Source organism: Pteropus medius, unplaced genomic scaffold, assembly GCF_902729225.1.
Source record: "Pteropus medius unplaced genomic scaffold, Ma_sr-lr_union100, whole genome shotgun sequence".
NCBI lineage: Eukaryota > Metazoa > Chordata > Mammalia > Chiroptera > Pteropodidae > Pteropus > Pteropus medius.
In genome coordinates, this window is record NW_024350319.1 from 19,620,414 (window position 1) to 19,638,308 (window position 17,895).

Consider the following 17,895-nt stretch of genomic DNA (forward strand, 5'->3'; position numbering starts at 1 on the left):
AAAGACGGTAGAAAATGTTTTAAAACATGCCCTCTCCCACCTCAGTCTTTGCACCTGTATTTCTTTCTGCCTGGAAGGCTCTTCTTGCTCCCTTTGCTTAACTAACTCCTGTTGATCCCGTTCTCAGGTTGGTCACTTCCTCAGGGTAGCGCTTCCTCGACCAGGTCCATGGTTAGGTACTACTGTTGTACATTCTCAGAGCAACCAGCACTCTACTTGGACCTATTCATCACTTTGGTAATTACTATGTGTTTAATGTTTGTGTTCCCAACTAAATGGTAAACCCAATGTGGACAGCAACCATATCTACCTGAAGTCTCAATGCCTGGCTTTGAGATTCTCCATAAATACCTGAGCATTTGACTGGCTGACATGTGAAGGAGATGGGTCCACTCTGAATGAAGAAAGTGCATTGGACTATAAAAAAAGAGAATCTAGCCTATCAGGAGCATGTAGGCCCTTTCATTCTACCCTCTTTTCTCTCTCCTAATATGAGGAGGAGGAACAGCCAAGAGATGATTCAAAAAACAAGCCACGTCTTGGGCAGCATCCACATCTTCCTGGAAGCAATTAAGTAGCCAAGTCAGGGTGCAAAGGTTGGCATATTGGGTTCCCCACTGTAAAGAAGCATGTCTCCATCACCACTCATGGCGTTGCTCAGGATAGGGCAGTAAGAGTCTTCTATGAGACCATACACCATAGTCACACCCTTGTCTGTTCTCCCACAGCCAGGAAGCATGATTTATAAGAAGAAGTGTTATCTCTTTTAACTAGATAGAACAAGCTTGAAAAGATGAAATTCAATGACACATAACTCGAATGATGCCAGTGGCAGAAATGTAATCATGTTGACTTTTCACTCTGTCATTCGGTATAAAAGATGCCCCCAGCCTCAGGACCTTGAGAAAGAGACCTCCCCAAACACAGTTATTTATATGTGACTCACTGGAAATGTTCATTTTCTTGCTCTTTTGTCCCCTATGGGATTTAACAAAGCAGCAATGTGACTTGACCCCAGTGGTTTTCTGTTGACCAGAATCCAAATCCTCTGGGCAGTGCTGGACTTCCCACGTGCATTCCTGCAGGCCCACCATATGGGACTGCATGGCAGTCCTCTGTGCTAGACCTTTCCAAATCTCCATGCCTCCCCCATGCTGTTCTCTCAATCAGAAGTCCCTTCTTTCCAAATAAATGTGGAAGATTATTTGTCTGTCTGTCTATCTGTCTGTCAAACCTCTGTTCATTCAAGGCTAAGATGAAATATCATTTGTCTCTAATACCTCCTCTGACCACCTTCTTTTCTCCAAGTTGGAGTTAGGTGTTTTCATTCCTAACCCTTACAATAATGTAGTGAGGTTATTTATAGATTTCTTCCTCACTAAATTGATGACTGAACCCAAATCTTGTTTTATCTCCTTTAACTAGCATAGTGTCTAGCACATTGTAGGTGCAGAATGAATGAAAGGCAGACAACCAGGCACCAGCAAACTGCGTCCTGGGACCCGTGGGTCAACCAGAATACATAAGGGCAAGTGTATGTGCCAGAACTACTAGTGAGTACTTTGTGGACAGGCTGTTGAGACAATGAGAAGTCACTGAAGGCTTATGGGCAAGGAAACGGCATGGGGAAGTAGAACTTTATGAAAAAAACATTATGAAAGGGTATAACAGGTACGATGAGCTTAAAGGATGGAAATCTTACGCCCCTTCTACAGATGAGAAAACTGAGGCATCGGGAAGTTAAATGTTTTACCACACACACAGCTAGTAAGCAAAAAAAATCTGTTTTAGAATCTAGATCTGATTTCGGAGTTTGTGTTCTTAGGTGCTATCAAAAAGCTCAACCGAATCTGAAAACACTGCCTTGAACCAGGGCCCATTGGGTCTTCTGGGAGTGCTCTCCCGGCTGTGCTAAGTTTCACTCCAGAATGCCACCAGCCCCCACTGGGCCCACTTCAGTTTCTTTTTCAATAAAATGAGGACTATTGAGCTGGGTGACTGTATAGCTAATTTTAGGCTCTGAGATGCTGTAATTCTCTGTAAAATATAAATGAACTTCCTAACCTGGAAATCCGCTTAGTCAAAACTAAATGCACTTGTGTACTGACCCTAAAAACTTTTTCATGGGTTGTAATCATGACTCCAAAACAAAAAAAAAAGCTGTGAAATACTATCTTAGAGTTCTAATCCTTCTTCCCAAATGGGCATTTAAAATATGCTCAGGCACTAAAGTGTAGCTTTTGAACTCACAGAAATTGTCTGTTTATCTATAATCATACTTAAATCACAGCAAAGTTTCCACTCTCTCTCCATGGCCCTTAGAGCCTTTATTCTACCTGTATTTCTGTATCACACTGAAATAAAGTTTGGCATTGCACTAGCTAAACCTGTAGCACCCCGCCCCATCACATGAGTCTCAATCATGCAATTCTCTGACTTCAGGCCAAATTTTAGGATAGAACGCCTCTGAAAACGTCTGTGTGGTTCAGAATGAACTCTGAAATAAAAAGTTCCCACCCAAACCACTGAATAACATCCTGTTGTTTTCATCAAATCTATGCAGTAACTCCTTTGATTTGGCTTTCATTGGGAATGATCTGTCCGATGCCATTTTTCTGAAACATTTAGAACAAAATGCAATCTCATTATGGTCAGCTACATAGAGTGGACCTTTCAGAGCATAAAGAAACATCTGTCTTCCATCTGCGTGCTCAAAAACTAGGATTTTCAATAGAATACATTGTAGGACACTAATGATTTTAAAGGGCAAGAAATCCATTTCTGACTAAAATCTCAATAAATACATCTAACAGAATATTTTTATCTTACATACTGCTTTTCAAAGAGGATTTCAAAGGCCACTAGAGCAGAGGGTTTAACAAAAATACAATCTCTAGGTTCAGCCAGACCTAGTTCAAATACATGTTCTGTCATATACTAGCTGTGTGATCTTGGAAAGAGACTTAACCCTGATAATTTTAGGTTTTCTCAGGAATGTAAAATAGAATAATAATACCTATCCGAAGAGGGAATGTGTTCAAAGAGGCCGGCGCATAGTAAAGCACTAAATGAACATAAATTATTCTTCTGCTTTGCTACTGCTGCTGTAAATACTAGGGGTAGAATGGCCTGATTCCTGATGCGGCTGAAAGAAAACAGATTTGGAATTAGAAAACTAGAATTTGAACTCCACCCTTGTCACTTACTTAGTTGTGTGACTTGGGGAAATCACTGAAGCCTTCTCAACTCAGCTTCTTCATCTGTAAAACAAGGAAAATAAAAATAGTTAACTGACTGATAACAACCCTGAAGTGCAAATGAGGTGATTTATGTGAACTTGCTCTGCCAACTGCTAAACCCTGTACATACGCATTATTTTGTATTGTTAGTGTTATTGACTGAATGTTTGTCCCCCCAAAAGGCATATGTTGAAATCCTAAACCCCAGTGTGAGGATATTAGGAGCTGGGACCTTGGGAGGTGATTAGGTTTAGGTGAGGTCTTAAGGGTAGGTCTCCATCTCTCTTTCCTCCTCCCTTCTCCCTTCCTTCTTCCCTTCCTTTTTCTCTCTCTCAGTCTGGTGATAGCAAGAAGTCTACCACTCAGGAAGAGGGCCCTCACCCAGAACCAAATCAGATGAAACCTTGGTCCTACACTTCCAGCCTCCGGAACTGTGAAAAATAAGTGTCTGTTGTTTAAGTCTGTTGTTTAAGGCTGTGGTACTTTGTCATGGCAGCCTGAACTGATGAAGACAATAACACCACCAGAACTGAATCTAATCTTTTTATTCGCGAATTTTCATTTATGTGCTCAAGTGATTATGACTGATTTCCACTTAGCCACAGAAGTGAGGATTCTGGAATGGACTAGAGCAGCACGGGGGTGGAACGTCTGTCTTCCCCAACAAAACATTAACACCTCTGTGTTCTTGTCTTAGACTGACCTCTGTGAACATTCAAAACCTGTCCTGGTAGAGTCCATATGTCTGAAAACATACTGAGACAAAGGAGGGTTGTTGACTACGATCTCTGCCTATCGTGTTGTTTTTGATGTTTTAATTGTTAGTTTTTCAGATTTCACCTCCCACCCATTCCTAGAGCATTTAAAACAACTGGCAATTCAGCCACTCTCCACCCCTCTGGGTACCTGTTCCTCTCTGCCCTTCCCCTGGGGTGGAAGTCGTGGGACTTGGGACTTCAATGTCAGCAAGACTTAAATTTGAACCCTACCTTCTCAACTTTCTAGAAAGTCACTTAACCTTTCTATACCTCAGTTTCCTCATCTGCAAAATGGGAGAGGATAATAACTATTTCCCAGAGTGGTTGGGAAAATTCAATAAGGCAATACATTTAAAGATTTTGGAGTCATATGTGACACCCAGCATATGGTGTCACATATAAGCTCTCTTCTTACCTACTTCTCACTCCTCATACCTGATTATTGACATCTCTCTGGGGCCTTTGCTGAGAGGATCACTAACAGAGTCAACAGCTACGGTGAAAATGTCCCTGGGGAAACATTAATCAATATTCGCAAACTAAAACTCTTACCCCAAGTCTTCAAGAAAGTTTGGGGCTTTGGAGTACCTCAGTAAAAACAATAGATCTCTATTGAACACATTTGCTAGTTGAGTATTTGAAAGTGTATGTGTACGTGTGTGTGTGTGTGTCTGTGTGTGTGAGAGAGAGAGAGAGCGAGAGAGAGAGCGCGAGCTTAGATATTCACAAAATATCTCTGGTGCATGCACAAAAAGCTGATAATACTATATATCCTTTTCTCTGCATATCTTTGTATTTTTTAAAATTTACATCATGTGCTTGTATTACCTATTCAAAAATTATTTTTAAAATGTTAGTAATGTTGAAATAAATTCTTGATTTAGATACTCTAAAAAGAGTTCCCCAATACCTCAAAGGTTAGTATAGCCTCCAAAACTTTCTAATATATGGACAAGGGAAAATGTGCCTCTTGAAGCTGAAAACTACTATCTTTTAAAAGCCTGCTAAAAACCAAAAGAAGAGATTGAAATTCATGCCGTACTATACTAGCTATAGAATCTTTGTAACCTATTTCCTCAAGATTTGTAAAGTTACCATTTGTCAATAATAATAGTAGTGGTGTTTATGGAGAGCTTACTATGTTCCAAGCACTGTTCTGTGTACATTTCACACATTACCTCAAATTAATTTTCATAACAATCTTATGAGTCATTATTATTCATATTTTACATATTAGAAAATCGAGTCTCATAGAATTTCCTAACTAGCAAGAGACAGAGCTCAGATCCAAACCTGTTATACATTTTATGGCTTTTATTATTTATCGAATAAATTTAACATGTAAGATTGTTTATATTTAAGGTGTAGAGCATGTTACTTTTATATATTTATATACTATAATACTATTGCCATTGTAGAGATATTTATCACGTTATACAGTTATAGTACAATATTATTGTCTACATTCATTATACTGTATGTTAGATCTCTATGGCTTATTTATTACTTGTTACAAATTTGTACCCTTAAATACCATCAATCTCATCCCCTCAATCCCCATCCTCTGGTAACCATCATTTTACTCTCCGGTAGGCTAGATTTTTGTTTTTATGGTTTTGGTTTTTCTTTTTTTTTTACAGGCCAAATCTGTTATAGGTTTATTATAAGGATTATAAAACTGTTATAAGAACTAAATAAATTAATACATTTAAAGTGCTTAGAACAATATTGCTTGTAGTAACCGTCCCTATAAAGTGCCAACATTAATATTCTGGAGTCAGGGAGGAATTTTCTAAGTAAGAAACATGATCGAGTCAACAAAAGTACATGAACTCATTTTAATAAGCTAAAATGTAAATTAAGGTCTCATTTATTCTGTGACCAAAAGCTGTATGATTTCAAGATAGTTTCCCCCTTTGTTTTTATTGCCTAGGTGGGCCATTTCCTTGAAGACTTCGGGCCAGCAATTCTACGTTGTGTCCCACCCTTCATCGTTTTTTATGCCTTTTCATCACAGAGACATTTAACATAAAGTCAAGAAAGGTAACATTTTAAAACGTAGCCCATATTGTGAACACCCACACAAGCCCTTTTGTTATTGGATATTTCCTTTGTGGTTTTTATTGGGATGTGTTTCTACCTGTGGGAGGTGACAACAGGTGAAACATGAGACTTGCAGGACAATTTACCATTCCAAGTGGTTAGTGCATAAAGACAATTTGAGATCCTCTGTTGCCAATGTGTACAGGAATAGCAACCACAAAACTACTTGCTATATAAAGCAAGAGAACAAGTAATATCTGAGTCTGACTGACTGAAAATATGCCATGTTTCTGCAGGCGAATGTCAGGCTCACAAAAATATAAAGCAAGAAAGGAAAATACCTCCCTAGGGCTATCAGAATGTCACTGTCCAGTATGATAGCTTCCAGCCATATGTGGCTATTAAGTGCTTGAAATGGGGCTAGTTTGAATGGAGATGTTCTGTGGGTGTAAAATCCATGCTGGATTTCAAAGAATTAGTTAAAAATGGAATAAAATATGTCAATATTTTTACATTGATTACATGTTAAATGGATCATACTTTGGCTATTTTAGGTTAAATAATATATTTAAAATCAATTTCATTGCTTTTTTTAAAAAAATGTGGATACCAGAAAAATTAAAATCGTCTATGAGGTTTGCATTATATTTCTGCTTGGTAGCACTGCTCAAGATTAAATTCTTACCTTATTGAATTAACTTTTAAGTATCCAGTACCTTAGAAACATTAATATATAAATGCCTAAATTCAAATCTAGAAATGAGTACATTTATTATGTACTTAGAGTTTAAAGATCAATAATACAGAGTTCTTGTTAAGAGAAAGAAAGTGAACTAAGATTCGCTGGGTTCTACACTGGGCCAGGCTCTGGGTATTCTTGCAAGCTAGATATTATAATTTTCACTACACAACCGAACACCAGCTTCAAGGCTTCTCTATCTGGGGGAGTCCAGAAACCTTCTTGAAACCAATATGAGCGTAGGCATTCTCTTCCCCATGATCTCTCTACATTGTTAGTCATAAATACCCTCTTTCCAACTCTAGCCTCTGTGTCTTAGTCCATTCGGGTTGCTATAACAAAATACCATGGACAAGGTGGCTTATACACAATGAACATTTATTTCTCACAGTTCTGGAGGCTGGGAAGTCCAAGATCATGGCACAACACAATTGGGTTCTGGTGAAGGACTTCTTCCAGTTTTCAGACTGCTGGCTTTTTACCAGGTCCTTATATGGTGGGAGGAGCAGGGAGCTCCCTGTAGTTGCTTTTGTAAGAGCACTAATGCCATTCATGAAGCCTCCACCCATGAGACATAATCACCTTCCAGAAGCCCCACCTCCTCACATCATCACATTGAGCATCGAGATTTCAACATATGAATTTTGGAAGGATACAAACATTCAGGCCATAGCAATCTGTAACTATCCCAAAAGGACCAAATAAATGGGCATATGGATGTATGTTTCTTTACTGTGTATTCCAGGGACAAGACCTTTCAATACCCTTAAGATTGTGAACCTTTGAAATCTCATTAGATAATTAACTGCAAGGAGATGATAATAATAATTAACGACAACAACAACAATAACAATAAATGTTCATGCTACGAAAGCATAGAAACAGATTTTTTTTTTACTTTTCTATCATATCAGCTTCTCATTTCATAGCATCAGCAGAAATTACTCTTATTTTTCTTGAAGACAAAAGCAGTCATTCATCCAGATTTAGTTCATTTGGCAAGTATTGTCATTTGACAAGTAATATGTTTTCTTGTTATCCATTTGGATCTCTAATTGGCATCTGAAACTTAACATGTCCAAAACTGAATTCCAGATTTGCCTCCCCCGACCTGCTCCTCTCACACTATTCCCCATCTCAGAAAACACACACTTGATTCTTCTTGGTAACCAGGCTAAAAAACCTTGGAGTAATCATTCACTCCTCTTATTCCTTCATCCAATTTGTCAGCCCTGGCAGCTCTACTTTCAAAATAATGTATTAATTAGTATTTAAGCTCGTCTCACCACCAACTGCCAATTCCCCTGGTCTGACCCGTCGCGGGGCTTCCCTTGGGTGACCGTGTTAGCGTTCTAACTTTGTCCCTCCTCAGTCTACTCTCGGCACAGCAGCCAGAGTAACCCTGACACATCCGAAATCATATCTCATCCGCTCAAAACCCTCCAATATGAGTGACGACAGTCACTTTCTCGTTGGCGGCCCCCAAAGCTCCGCAGTCACAGACTTCAGCCATGTTGGACTTGTCGCTGCTCCTTAAAACAAGAAGTCTCCAACTTCAGGGCCTCCACCTGAAATGCTCTTCCTGTGATGCCTGTGCGGCTCGCTCTCACCCTTCTTTCACGTCTTTCCTCAGCTGCCTCCTCGCCAGTGAGGAGACCCTCGACCAGTGTATTTTACATTTGTAATTGCCCTGCTCAAATATTCTCTTCCCCTCTTCCCTACCCCTCATTGCCAGCGAACATATTTTGCCTTCTACTCACTCATTTTATTACCTCTCTCAAATAAGATGTGAACTCTACAACGGCAGGGATCCTATTTTATTCAATGCCATCATCCCAGTTCTTAGAACAGTGTCTGCCACAAAATAGATGTTCAGTGTATATTTGTTAGCGATTGAAATTTTCAGGTAAAGATCATGAGAAACAGAGAAGTTCAGTTTTAGGCCAAGTCACAGGACTGGTAAATGTAGAGGTCAGAATTAGAACTAAGACAGTGCTCGTTTCACTCCCTTGGTCTGGTCTGGAAAATAAGAGGGGCTCCCTGCCCAACCACCCCTCTGGCCAGGCTGCCTTGTTCTGTGGGGGAAGCACACACCAAGGTTCAAATGTAAATTCTGCTAGAAGTACTGAGCTGAAACAGAAACGACTACTTTGGCAGCATTGTTGACAGTCTCTGAGATTAAGGAAAGTAATTTTGAAGGCTTATGCTGAAGCTTTCCAGTTTTAAGACTGGCTTTCACTATTTTCTGGGATAATGAATGTACCATATGCCTGTATCTCCAGGTTCCCATACAAATTAGGAAAGTAAAAATGTCTCGACGATTAAACAGATTTTTGCTTGTTTCCATGGGAAATCAACTGCCATGAAACCTTAAGAAACGGGAGAGAGAATGTGTTTAGCTCGATGTGTTCTCTGGAGAGTAGCTGAACTCTGTCAGCAGCCCAGGCTCCAGTTGACAGCTGTTCAAAATGTTGGAAAGGTGAGATGCTGTCCTAGGCGGCCCACACTGCTGGAGGCCAAACGACATTGCTAAGATCAGCAGGTCTTGTCCTGCTTCTAGGAGTCTCCACCACCTGGAGCAAGGCATGCATCTCTAAGAATTCACTACACTCCAGGCCCTGGAGTGTTAGGCCCTCCGCCAACCATGCTAGGAAGAGCCCCTTACTAATGACAAATAGATACTTAGTAACGCAGGCCCCCTAGCTTCATCCTTTCAGTGTGGTTTCTGCATGTTTTCAACCTTCCAGGAGATTTCTGGGGGACAGTGAGATGCACTGTAAAGGATTCTTTCTTGAGAGAGTCACTGCTGGCTTCTAAAGACTAAACAGAGTTAATTCAGGGGCGTGGGAGGAAGGTCTGTAAATAGCCAAGTGTGCCCTGGGCAGATGCATTGCACCAAGGATGTCTCTAGGAGGCTGTGATGATTACTTGTTTGTCTGCCCCAGAATGAGCACCAATTTGTATAGAAAAAGAGAATGCTGAGAGAAAAGGCAGCAAAAAGATTTCAGTGTTGTCTTGCCAGTGGTAGTCTCTGACTTGACTGAGGGAAATTGGCTCAGGAACCCACTCTACCCTAAGTTGAGAGTTGATTAACATCCTCCCCCCACCTAGTTGAGGAGGGGAAGATAACCTTTCTCTGTTTTCCTAACCCAGAGTGTGACTTGGATCTGCCAGGGTGAAGCTGAAGGTTGGACTCTTAGCAATAAAGTTGAATGTAGAGTTTAAATTTAGAATCAGACAGCCCTGAATGCTGATGCTTGCTCTCTAACTCACTAGCATTGAGACCTCAGAGAATTCAGAGCCACAGTTAGAGTGTCTGTAAAGTAGGATGACAATACCTCCTCCTCAGGAAGGTCATGAGGATAAAATGAGCACTCATATCGAACCTGGTAGGCAATAGGTATTCAGTGCCTTCTGGCTTCTCTTTTCTTTACCTCTGTTGCTCTTTTACTGCCAAAATTAGAAAACAGAGAGCTCGGGGAGCAATAAACCATAACCAAAACCAGTATTATCAGCACTAACCAGCCCCTTGATTCTTCTAAGAATTGCTATCAAGGATGTAGACAGTGCAAAGGATTCCAAATCTTTGCACATAACATACCCATTTACTTCCAACTCTTTAGCCAGGATAAGTTGCCTTTTCTAGGTAGAATAGTTCTCAGAGAAACTAAGTGGAGAAGGACACTTATGTTTTTGTCTGCCAAAATAAACCATTAGTAGAACCTCCCGGAATTAAGACCTAGATCATAATGCATTCCAAATGCTTTGCCCTAGGCTAGTCAAGATATTTTGACTCTTCTTATCTTTAAATGACTCACAGGCATGATTCTTTAGCATGAGGCTATCCTAACAGGTTGTGTGCAAGCAAAATTAGAGGAAGCAGTATTGTCATTTTGTGGTTCTGGGGAGACTTATAGTAAATCAGTCTATCCATTACAGTAGGGGTCCTCAACCCCTGTGCCACAGACCAGTACCTGTACATGGCCTGTTGGGAATGGGGCCTCATGGCAGGAGGTGAGGGGCAAGACAGTGAGGGAAGCTTCATCTGTATTTGCAGCCACTCCCCAGCACTAGCATCACCGCCTCGGCTCTACCTCAGACCATTGGGCATTAGATTCTCATAGACGCACCGAAAAGGTTGGGGACCACTGCATTACAGCTATAACGTACAAAATCATGCTCTGATCCCTTGATCTATTTCTGTAGATTCTCATAAAAGCTACTTAATATTGTGTCTGTTCTATTTCCACTCCAACCCAACTCTGACACTGACTACCCAGAGTTGGTGCACATGCCACAGGTTAAGGGCAAAGTGCTCCACAGGACTGCCCTAACGTCAGCTGATACCAAAGGCTTAGGAGATCCTCAAGCCACCCACACACTTCTGCCCAACTGGCTACAAATTTGAGGGTTCTCTGACCCCTCAGGGGTGTATTACCCTGTGGGCACATCTGTGAGTTCACCAATGAGGAAGCTCCACTGAGCTTCAGTAGCCAGAGTTTTTATTGGGGTTTAATTATGTAGCCATGGTTGATTAAATCATTGACCACATGATTGAACTCAATCTCTAGCCCCCCCTAACCCTCTTTCCCTGGGAGGGCAGGCTGGCCCAAAGTTCTGACACTCTTATCATGTAGTGGTCTTTCTAATGTTCAGCCCCCATCCTGAAGCTAAATAAGAGGTTATCTGGGTGAAACTAAGGCAGGGAAGACTGGGGAAAAGGGAGTAGTACTGTGTAGCCACAAAGCTATAAGCGCTGAACTGGGGAGGCAGAAATGAACGTGGAAAGGTAGGACTTAAGAGAGATTTTGAAGGAAGATTTCAACTTATCACTTAAAGTTTTGTCTTTATTACATTAAATACTACACAATGGGTCAAGAGGTTAAAACTACTTGAAGAGTTAAACTACTTTCTAAAGATATCCAAGTAATTTTGATAAAGTAGCTCCTCTGTGATTGACAGAACTTTGTATTCTAAACAATAAAAACTCAGCTAGCATTAAAGATCTTAATATTTTACCTCTTGAACAACCTTTCGGACCTCTGTCCTGGTTGTAATGCCATGTTCCCATTGGTTCTTTTGAATAAAAATGAATACTGTCAGTTTTTACCTTTCAAACAGCCTTTTGAAATTTGTTCACTTTTGAGTGCAAAGCCTTGCTTTCTCTTGTAGGTCACAAATTCATGAAGGGACTGTGAAGATATAGGATATACTCTGTATTAATCATGTGTAAAAGAGAACCTGTAATATTAATGTGTTAAAACTAGCTATTTCTTCCCACATGTAGATTTTAGTAAACAATAAAAGTAATATTTCAAAATTCTCAGTGTGCACTATTTTTCCCTATAATAGTAACTAAAACTATAATGTGTCTATATCTGCAGAAGTTATGAAATATGAAAGATATTTTAGATAAGAATTTTTCAAAAAAAATTTCATAGGTTTAAATTTTGGGGGGGAGGAAGAGAAATGATACTTATTTCAATGTATTATGGGTGATATGCTAAATTGAAATAGAAATGAAAGTAAAAATTATATACAGTTTATTCATGCAGTAAGGACTCATTTTGTTTACTTTTTAAAAATTATTATATATAAAACTACAAAATGTTGACTTTTAAGAAAACTCACAACTGGCAACCCTTCATATTTATCAATATCTTTAAAAAATTTTGAAGGAAAGTCTCCTCCTTTGACATTATATTAAAATAATTAGACCAACAAATAATTTTTGTACTTCAACTATGTGGGAAATGAAAAAATGTAAAATGTTAAAAAAGAGAACATGTAATTAGTTGTCTAATATTAATAAAAATTAACATTTATTACATGTTTACAATGTATCCGGCACTGTGCAAAGGCACATGTATTAAATTATCTAATCCTCACAACCACACTATAAAGTAGGCACTACAATTATCCTCATTTATCTACGGAGAGACTGAGGCTCAGAGAGATTAACCAACTTATCCAAGTTCTCACAGTTACGGAAGATAAAAAGTGATTAATTACTATAAGAATTTACAGAAACGAAAGTGTTAGAAAAGCTTTATGGAGACAGGATTTGAATAGGACATTTAAAGACTGATGGAAGTTGGAGAAAAATAGAGAAATGAGATAAAAGAAGTGAGAGAAATTAGAAAAGTGGTGAGAAGACATGTGCAAAATCAAGGAAGTAGGAAAGAGCTATAAAGCCATCAAAGGTATGTGTAAGTCCCCTCAGGAAACAACTGCAATACTAAGAGAAGTGATTTTTCCAAAAAAAACATTGGTTCCATAGACATTCAGTTATCACATAAGTTATGAAAACATGCAATGCAGGTTAAAATCCAGATAAATACAAAACCTTTTGTTAAGGAGTAACACTACCTCTGTGAAGCTACTTGAGGTTTTACAAAGATCAGGAGATTGATTTATACTTGCTTCTCTTAAATCTTTAGATTAATTCTAGATTTGAGAAGCAGAAAGGCAGAAAATTTCACTCAACCCTTGATAGGAAGGGAGAAAAATACCCACCAATCGCCACAAAAGTTGTTCAGGAAAGACCATGATGATTCTTACATTTTCTTGTGAAAATGGTGGTAGGGGATGTGGAAGTGCATCTTGCTCTTGCATCTGAAATTCGTACCATATCATTTGTCTTCAGTGACCAGAACACTGAACAAAATATTGCAGAGAGTTTTATATGAAACCTTCTTATCATTAGTTTTAGAAAATCAGTTTGGCGTTTCAGAGCCTGGGCAGCAATCTACAAATGATGTAGATCAAATAGTTTCCTCATCATTCTAAGTAACAGTCAGAGAAAATTTTTAAATCCCTTTCTCCTTAAAGTTCTTAGAAGTCCCACACTATTCCCCACCTCCACACTCATTGGGAGATTGGATGGGGTAAGCCGCCAGTCTGATTTGAGGAAAAGCATTATGATGTGATTATTAGTCTAAATAGGGTCACAATGTACCATCTGAGGACTGGCAACTGTGAGTGATTTGGGAGCTGGGGTGTAACACCACTCCTGGTTATGAAAAATTCAAGCTTGCCCAAGTAAAGAACTGATAACATTAAAAATATTGTTGCTCTTTCCTCCTTCTCTGGATATAGACTTAAAGATGAACACTCAACATCTTGGTATATTTATTTCAGATTATTAAAAAAAAAAATTTACATCCATCTTATGTTAGGAATTTGAGATACATCAAAACCTATGTGGAACATTTCAAGGTAGAAATTTGATTAGAGTCCTTACCTGGACTGTCTCCCTACTTTAAATGGGCTACACAATATTTCCCCTCTTGGTCAACATGACCTGATAAGAGACATAATTCACCCTTAATGATTCTGAAATATATTTCTTAAAGAGAAATGAAGGACAAAACATGACATCTGGAAGATAATAATCTAGAGATAAAACTCCAAAGAAGCAAGGAAATTGATGTTTATTTCTCTTAAGGATTCCAGGGGAAAATCACATCTTTTAGCAGTTCAAAAAATTCTGATAAGGCAGAAAGGTGGGCATAAAGTCAGGTTGCATGGATTCCAATCCTGGCTCTGCCACTTACTAGCAGCATGACCTTGGACAAGTCACATTACTAATCTGTGTCTTAGGATTCCCATCTGTGAAAAGGAGACATAGTACCTATTTCATAGTGTTGTTTCATGGGTTAAATGAAATAATACAAGTAAAATGATTTATACCATGCCTTGCATAGAGTACTCAACAAATGTTAATTTACTACCACTTTATTGTAGCGTTTAAATCACTGTCCCGAGTTATCAGCCTACCTCTTAAATTTTCCAGACAAGGTTGCTCCCAAACCTATTAATGTTATATTCTAATGTCCCTGAAAACATTTCAATCAGAAATGTTTGTTTCAAGGGAATTGATCACTAGCATTATTACAGAAAGCATAATCTTGAGTTTTGGTTTAGGCAATGAAATGAACAGTTAATATAAAATGACATCAGATCAGATGTAAATAGACTGTTGTCAGGAGCATTTTAGAAGCTGAAGAACATTGTTGATATTCAAGAAATCTGGATATTTTCAGTCTCCTAAATGTAACCACAGTTGTTTTCATTTTGCGGTAAAACGATTCTCCCTTTGGTCATGTAAAGCAATTTATCTTATCTGAATTCTAGACATTTCCTCTTCCTACATTGCTTTTGGAAGTGATCAGTACAATTAATTCACAAATATTTTTCCCACCTCCCACATTTCCATTCTTTAAGATGGTACCTCATTTTCACAGAGTTTTAATTTTTAAATTTCTTTTATAAAACAAGACAGAATGTAAAATATTTTGTGATCATTTTGATAAAATGTTGTCATGTTGTACAGAAATTCATGCTGCCTTTCTTTGATATTCCATAATCAGACTGCATCACTTCTACTAGCCCTGTAATGACTATTCCTCAGAAGCAGGGATGGATGCCTATAAATGCTACAATAGGCCTAGAGAAGCATTCATAGGAGAGAATAGTCACAAGACCAGAGATGATTCAGGGAGGGAGAACATCTAAAGGTATATGTTACCAATGTTCAATGCACAAGGAGGAAAAAGCCAGTTATTATTTTAAAAGAAAAAAAAAAAAAAACTCTGTGAAGAGTATGACTTTATTCCTTGTAAGCTGAAAAATTAGCCAGCCACAGTTTCTTGGATGCTAGTAGAAGACACGAAACTTCTGAATCAGAGATGAACGAAAGTTTTTTATTCACAGCAATAGCATTAGCCAGCGTATCAGTATTTTTGTGTTATTTCCTGGAGCCTCAACACAGTAACAGTAGGTTGTGTTATAGGAGAGTAACTATGAGCCTAGGGAACGTGAACCTTTTATGAGTGTAAATAGGATTGTGATTTGCCCTGGAGATAAATATTAGCTTTATTATACTGGACAGTAAGTACGTTTGCCCTTTGCTCCAGAGGGAACTATCTCTATCTTTGAAGGCTATTCACCGCAGAAATACTAGAGAACCATGGAGAACTCGTTTCTCAGCAGTCATTAATAAATAAACTATCCTGTGCCAACTCTTTGAGTGGTCAGAATTATGTTTTGTCTTATATTAGTTTTAACTATTTCTAAAAGGATGTCAAAGAACCCAGAGGCTAATAAGAATATGTAAAGGCAAGGGAATATTCCCCAGCATAAAAAAATAGGGCTACACTATTACCAGTGAGAATTGGTGCTCTTCGTGCTATTGAAGATGGCAGGCACTCTATTATGCCTGATGTGTGTAAGGAAATAGCTACAGAAAAGATCTTCCAAGAGGGCTTATCTTGGTAGGCATTCATTAAATGAGTTAATAAGGCCTATCATTTCCTTCTCTTTCCAAAGAAAAAAGGTCTTATGAAGACTGTAGTCTTTAACTCTAGGATAACAATTCAGGTATTGTGTTCTGAGAGATTTTACTCTTCTTGGAATGTTAATAGATGGGACAAAGGAAATAGTTCCATGATGAAATAAAGTTAGACAAATGTTAGGTTCAGAAAAGTTAACAAGTATATTTAATGCGGGACTTCACAGAACCCAAAGAATGTTAATATGCATTGTGAATCTCCAGGAGGGATATTTTATTCTCAAAATGAATTTGACCTAAGGGTACTCAAAGGGTAGAGTTCTATGGGAAGCTGCTTGGAAATGCCTCAGTAGAGGAATGGCTCTATCTCACTGGCAATGGATGGTAGAAAATAAAGGTGCTTTGGGAAGATGTTGCCTGACTAGTCTGTCCTGCTCTGGACAGATTTCCCGTAAATAACAGCTTCCTGCTTCCTTTGATTACATGTTGGTGATTATATTCATTACTGACTGAAATCTAGGAAAGATAAATGTGTATCATTTTAAGATTGATGTGAAAGGTTTTAGCACTGAACAAGTCCTAAGAAATCACCTATTTTAATGTCTTCATTTCAGATAAGGAGACTGAGGATCCAAAGGTATTAAGAGACTTGTACCAAGTCACAAAGTTAGTCAATGGTAGAGCCATGCCTGGAATCTATGTCTCATTAATCCCAGTTTGTTCTTTTCACGAATAGTGAAAAAGTGACCATTAATGATCACTATCATTTATATTGAGAGACAATCGAGACTTTCTTGTTTTTGTTTTTGTTTTTCTCGGAGAAGTAAACAACATGAGTAAATTTAGGAAATTAACAAACGAACACTAAAAAGTTTCAAGAAAATGTATCTTATGTCAGTATGGGTGGTATTTTTAAGAAGAGAGTATCTGGGCATGCTTATAGTATTTTCTAAGTATACAAAGCACCATCCGTGATGCTTTTCCAAAGAGAGAGTCATGTTTATGTCAGTAACAAGAGCCTCTTCAATTTCACTCCTCTGATAAGGTTTCTTGAGCCATTGATCTTTATGCCTCAGAGAAAGAGCAGTTTCTTAGTCAAAGGGAAAAAACAATTACTCAGGCTTGAAATTATGTGCTTTGTCAGGGCCGATGTCACTGAAATTTGAAGCAAGTCAATGTTTAACTGAATCAGAGATGTTCTGTGGTGCATTCTATATGTGTAATATGATACGAAATTAAGAAAGGTTGAAAATTTGAGTCCTGTGAAAAATGAATTATCTTTATTAGGAGATATGTTTTATTTTTTTAAAATATAAGCAAGTTCTAAACCCCTTAACTGTGTTTCATTCTCTTTAGAATAATTTAGTTCAGGGCTAGAGCTATTCATTTGTAGATTTCATTAATGAGTTAATACATTAAAGTTCTTAGATTAGTGCTTGTATGTACTTATAGTAGCAAGCAAATTTTATTTTGTAATGCAGTTATAGCAGTGATATTTGGGTATAAGAAAAGTCACCGTTGAGCATGTCAAACTCATTTTTTACTTTAAACTTATACTGCATATCTATCATGTGAAAGTTGTTTATTTATCATTGGCCCATATAAACAATAATTCTAAGAAGGCTCTCTGCTTGGTATGTTTCATATTGCCTAAACTCAGAGCCACAGACATTTATGATCTTTCATCAAGAAGTTTGCTTTCAGTCTATGGCCATGCCACCCTAAACAAGCCCGATTCCATCTGATCTCGGAAGCTAAGCCAGGTCGGGCCTGGTTAGTACTTGGATGGGAGACCACCTAAGAAGACTAGGTGTGCTATTGGCA

General features: G+C 38.4%; 1 pseudogene; it reads left to right on the forward strand.

The window, feature by feature from the left end:
* Nucleotides 1-17,774: 17,774 nt before the first annotated feature.
* Nucleotides 17,775-17,895, forward strand: LOC120583451 (uncharacterized; annotated as a pseudogene).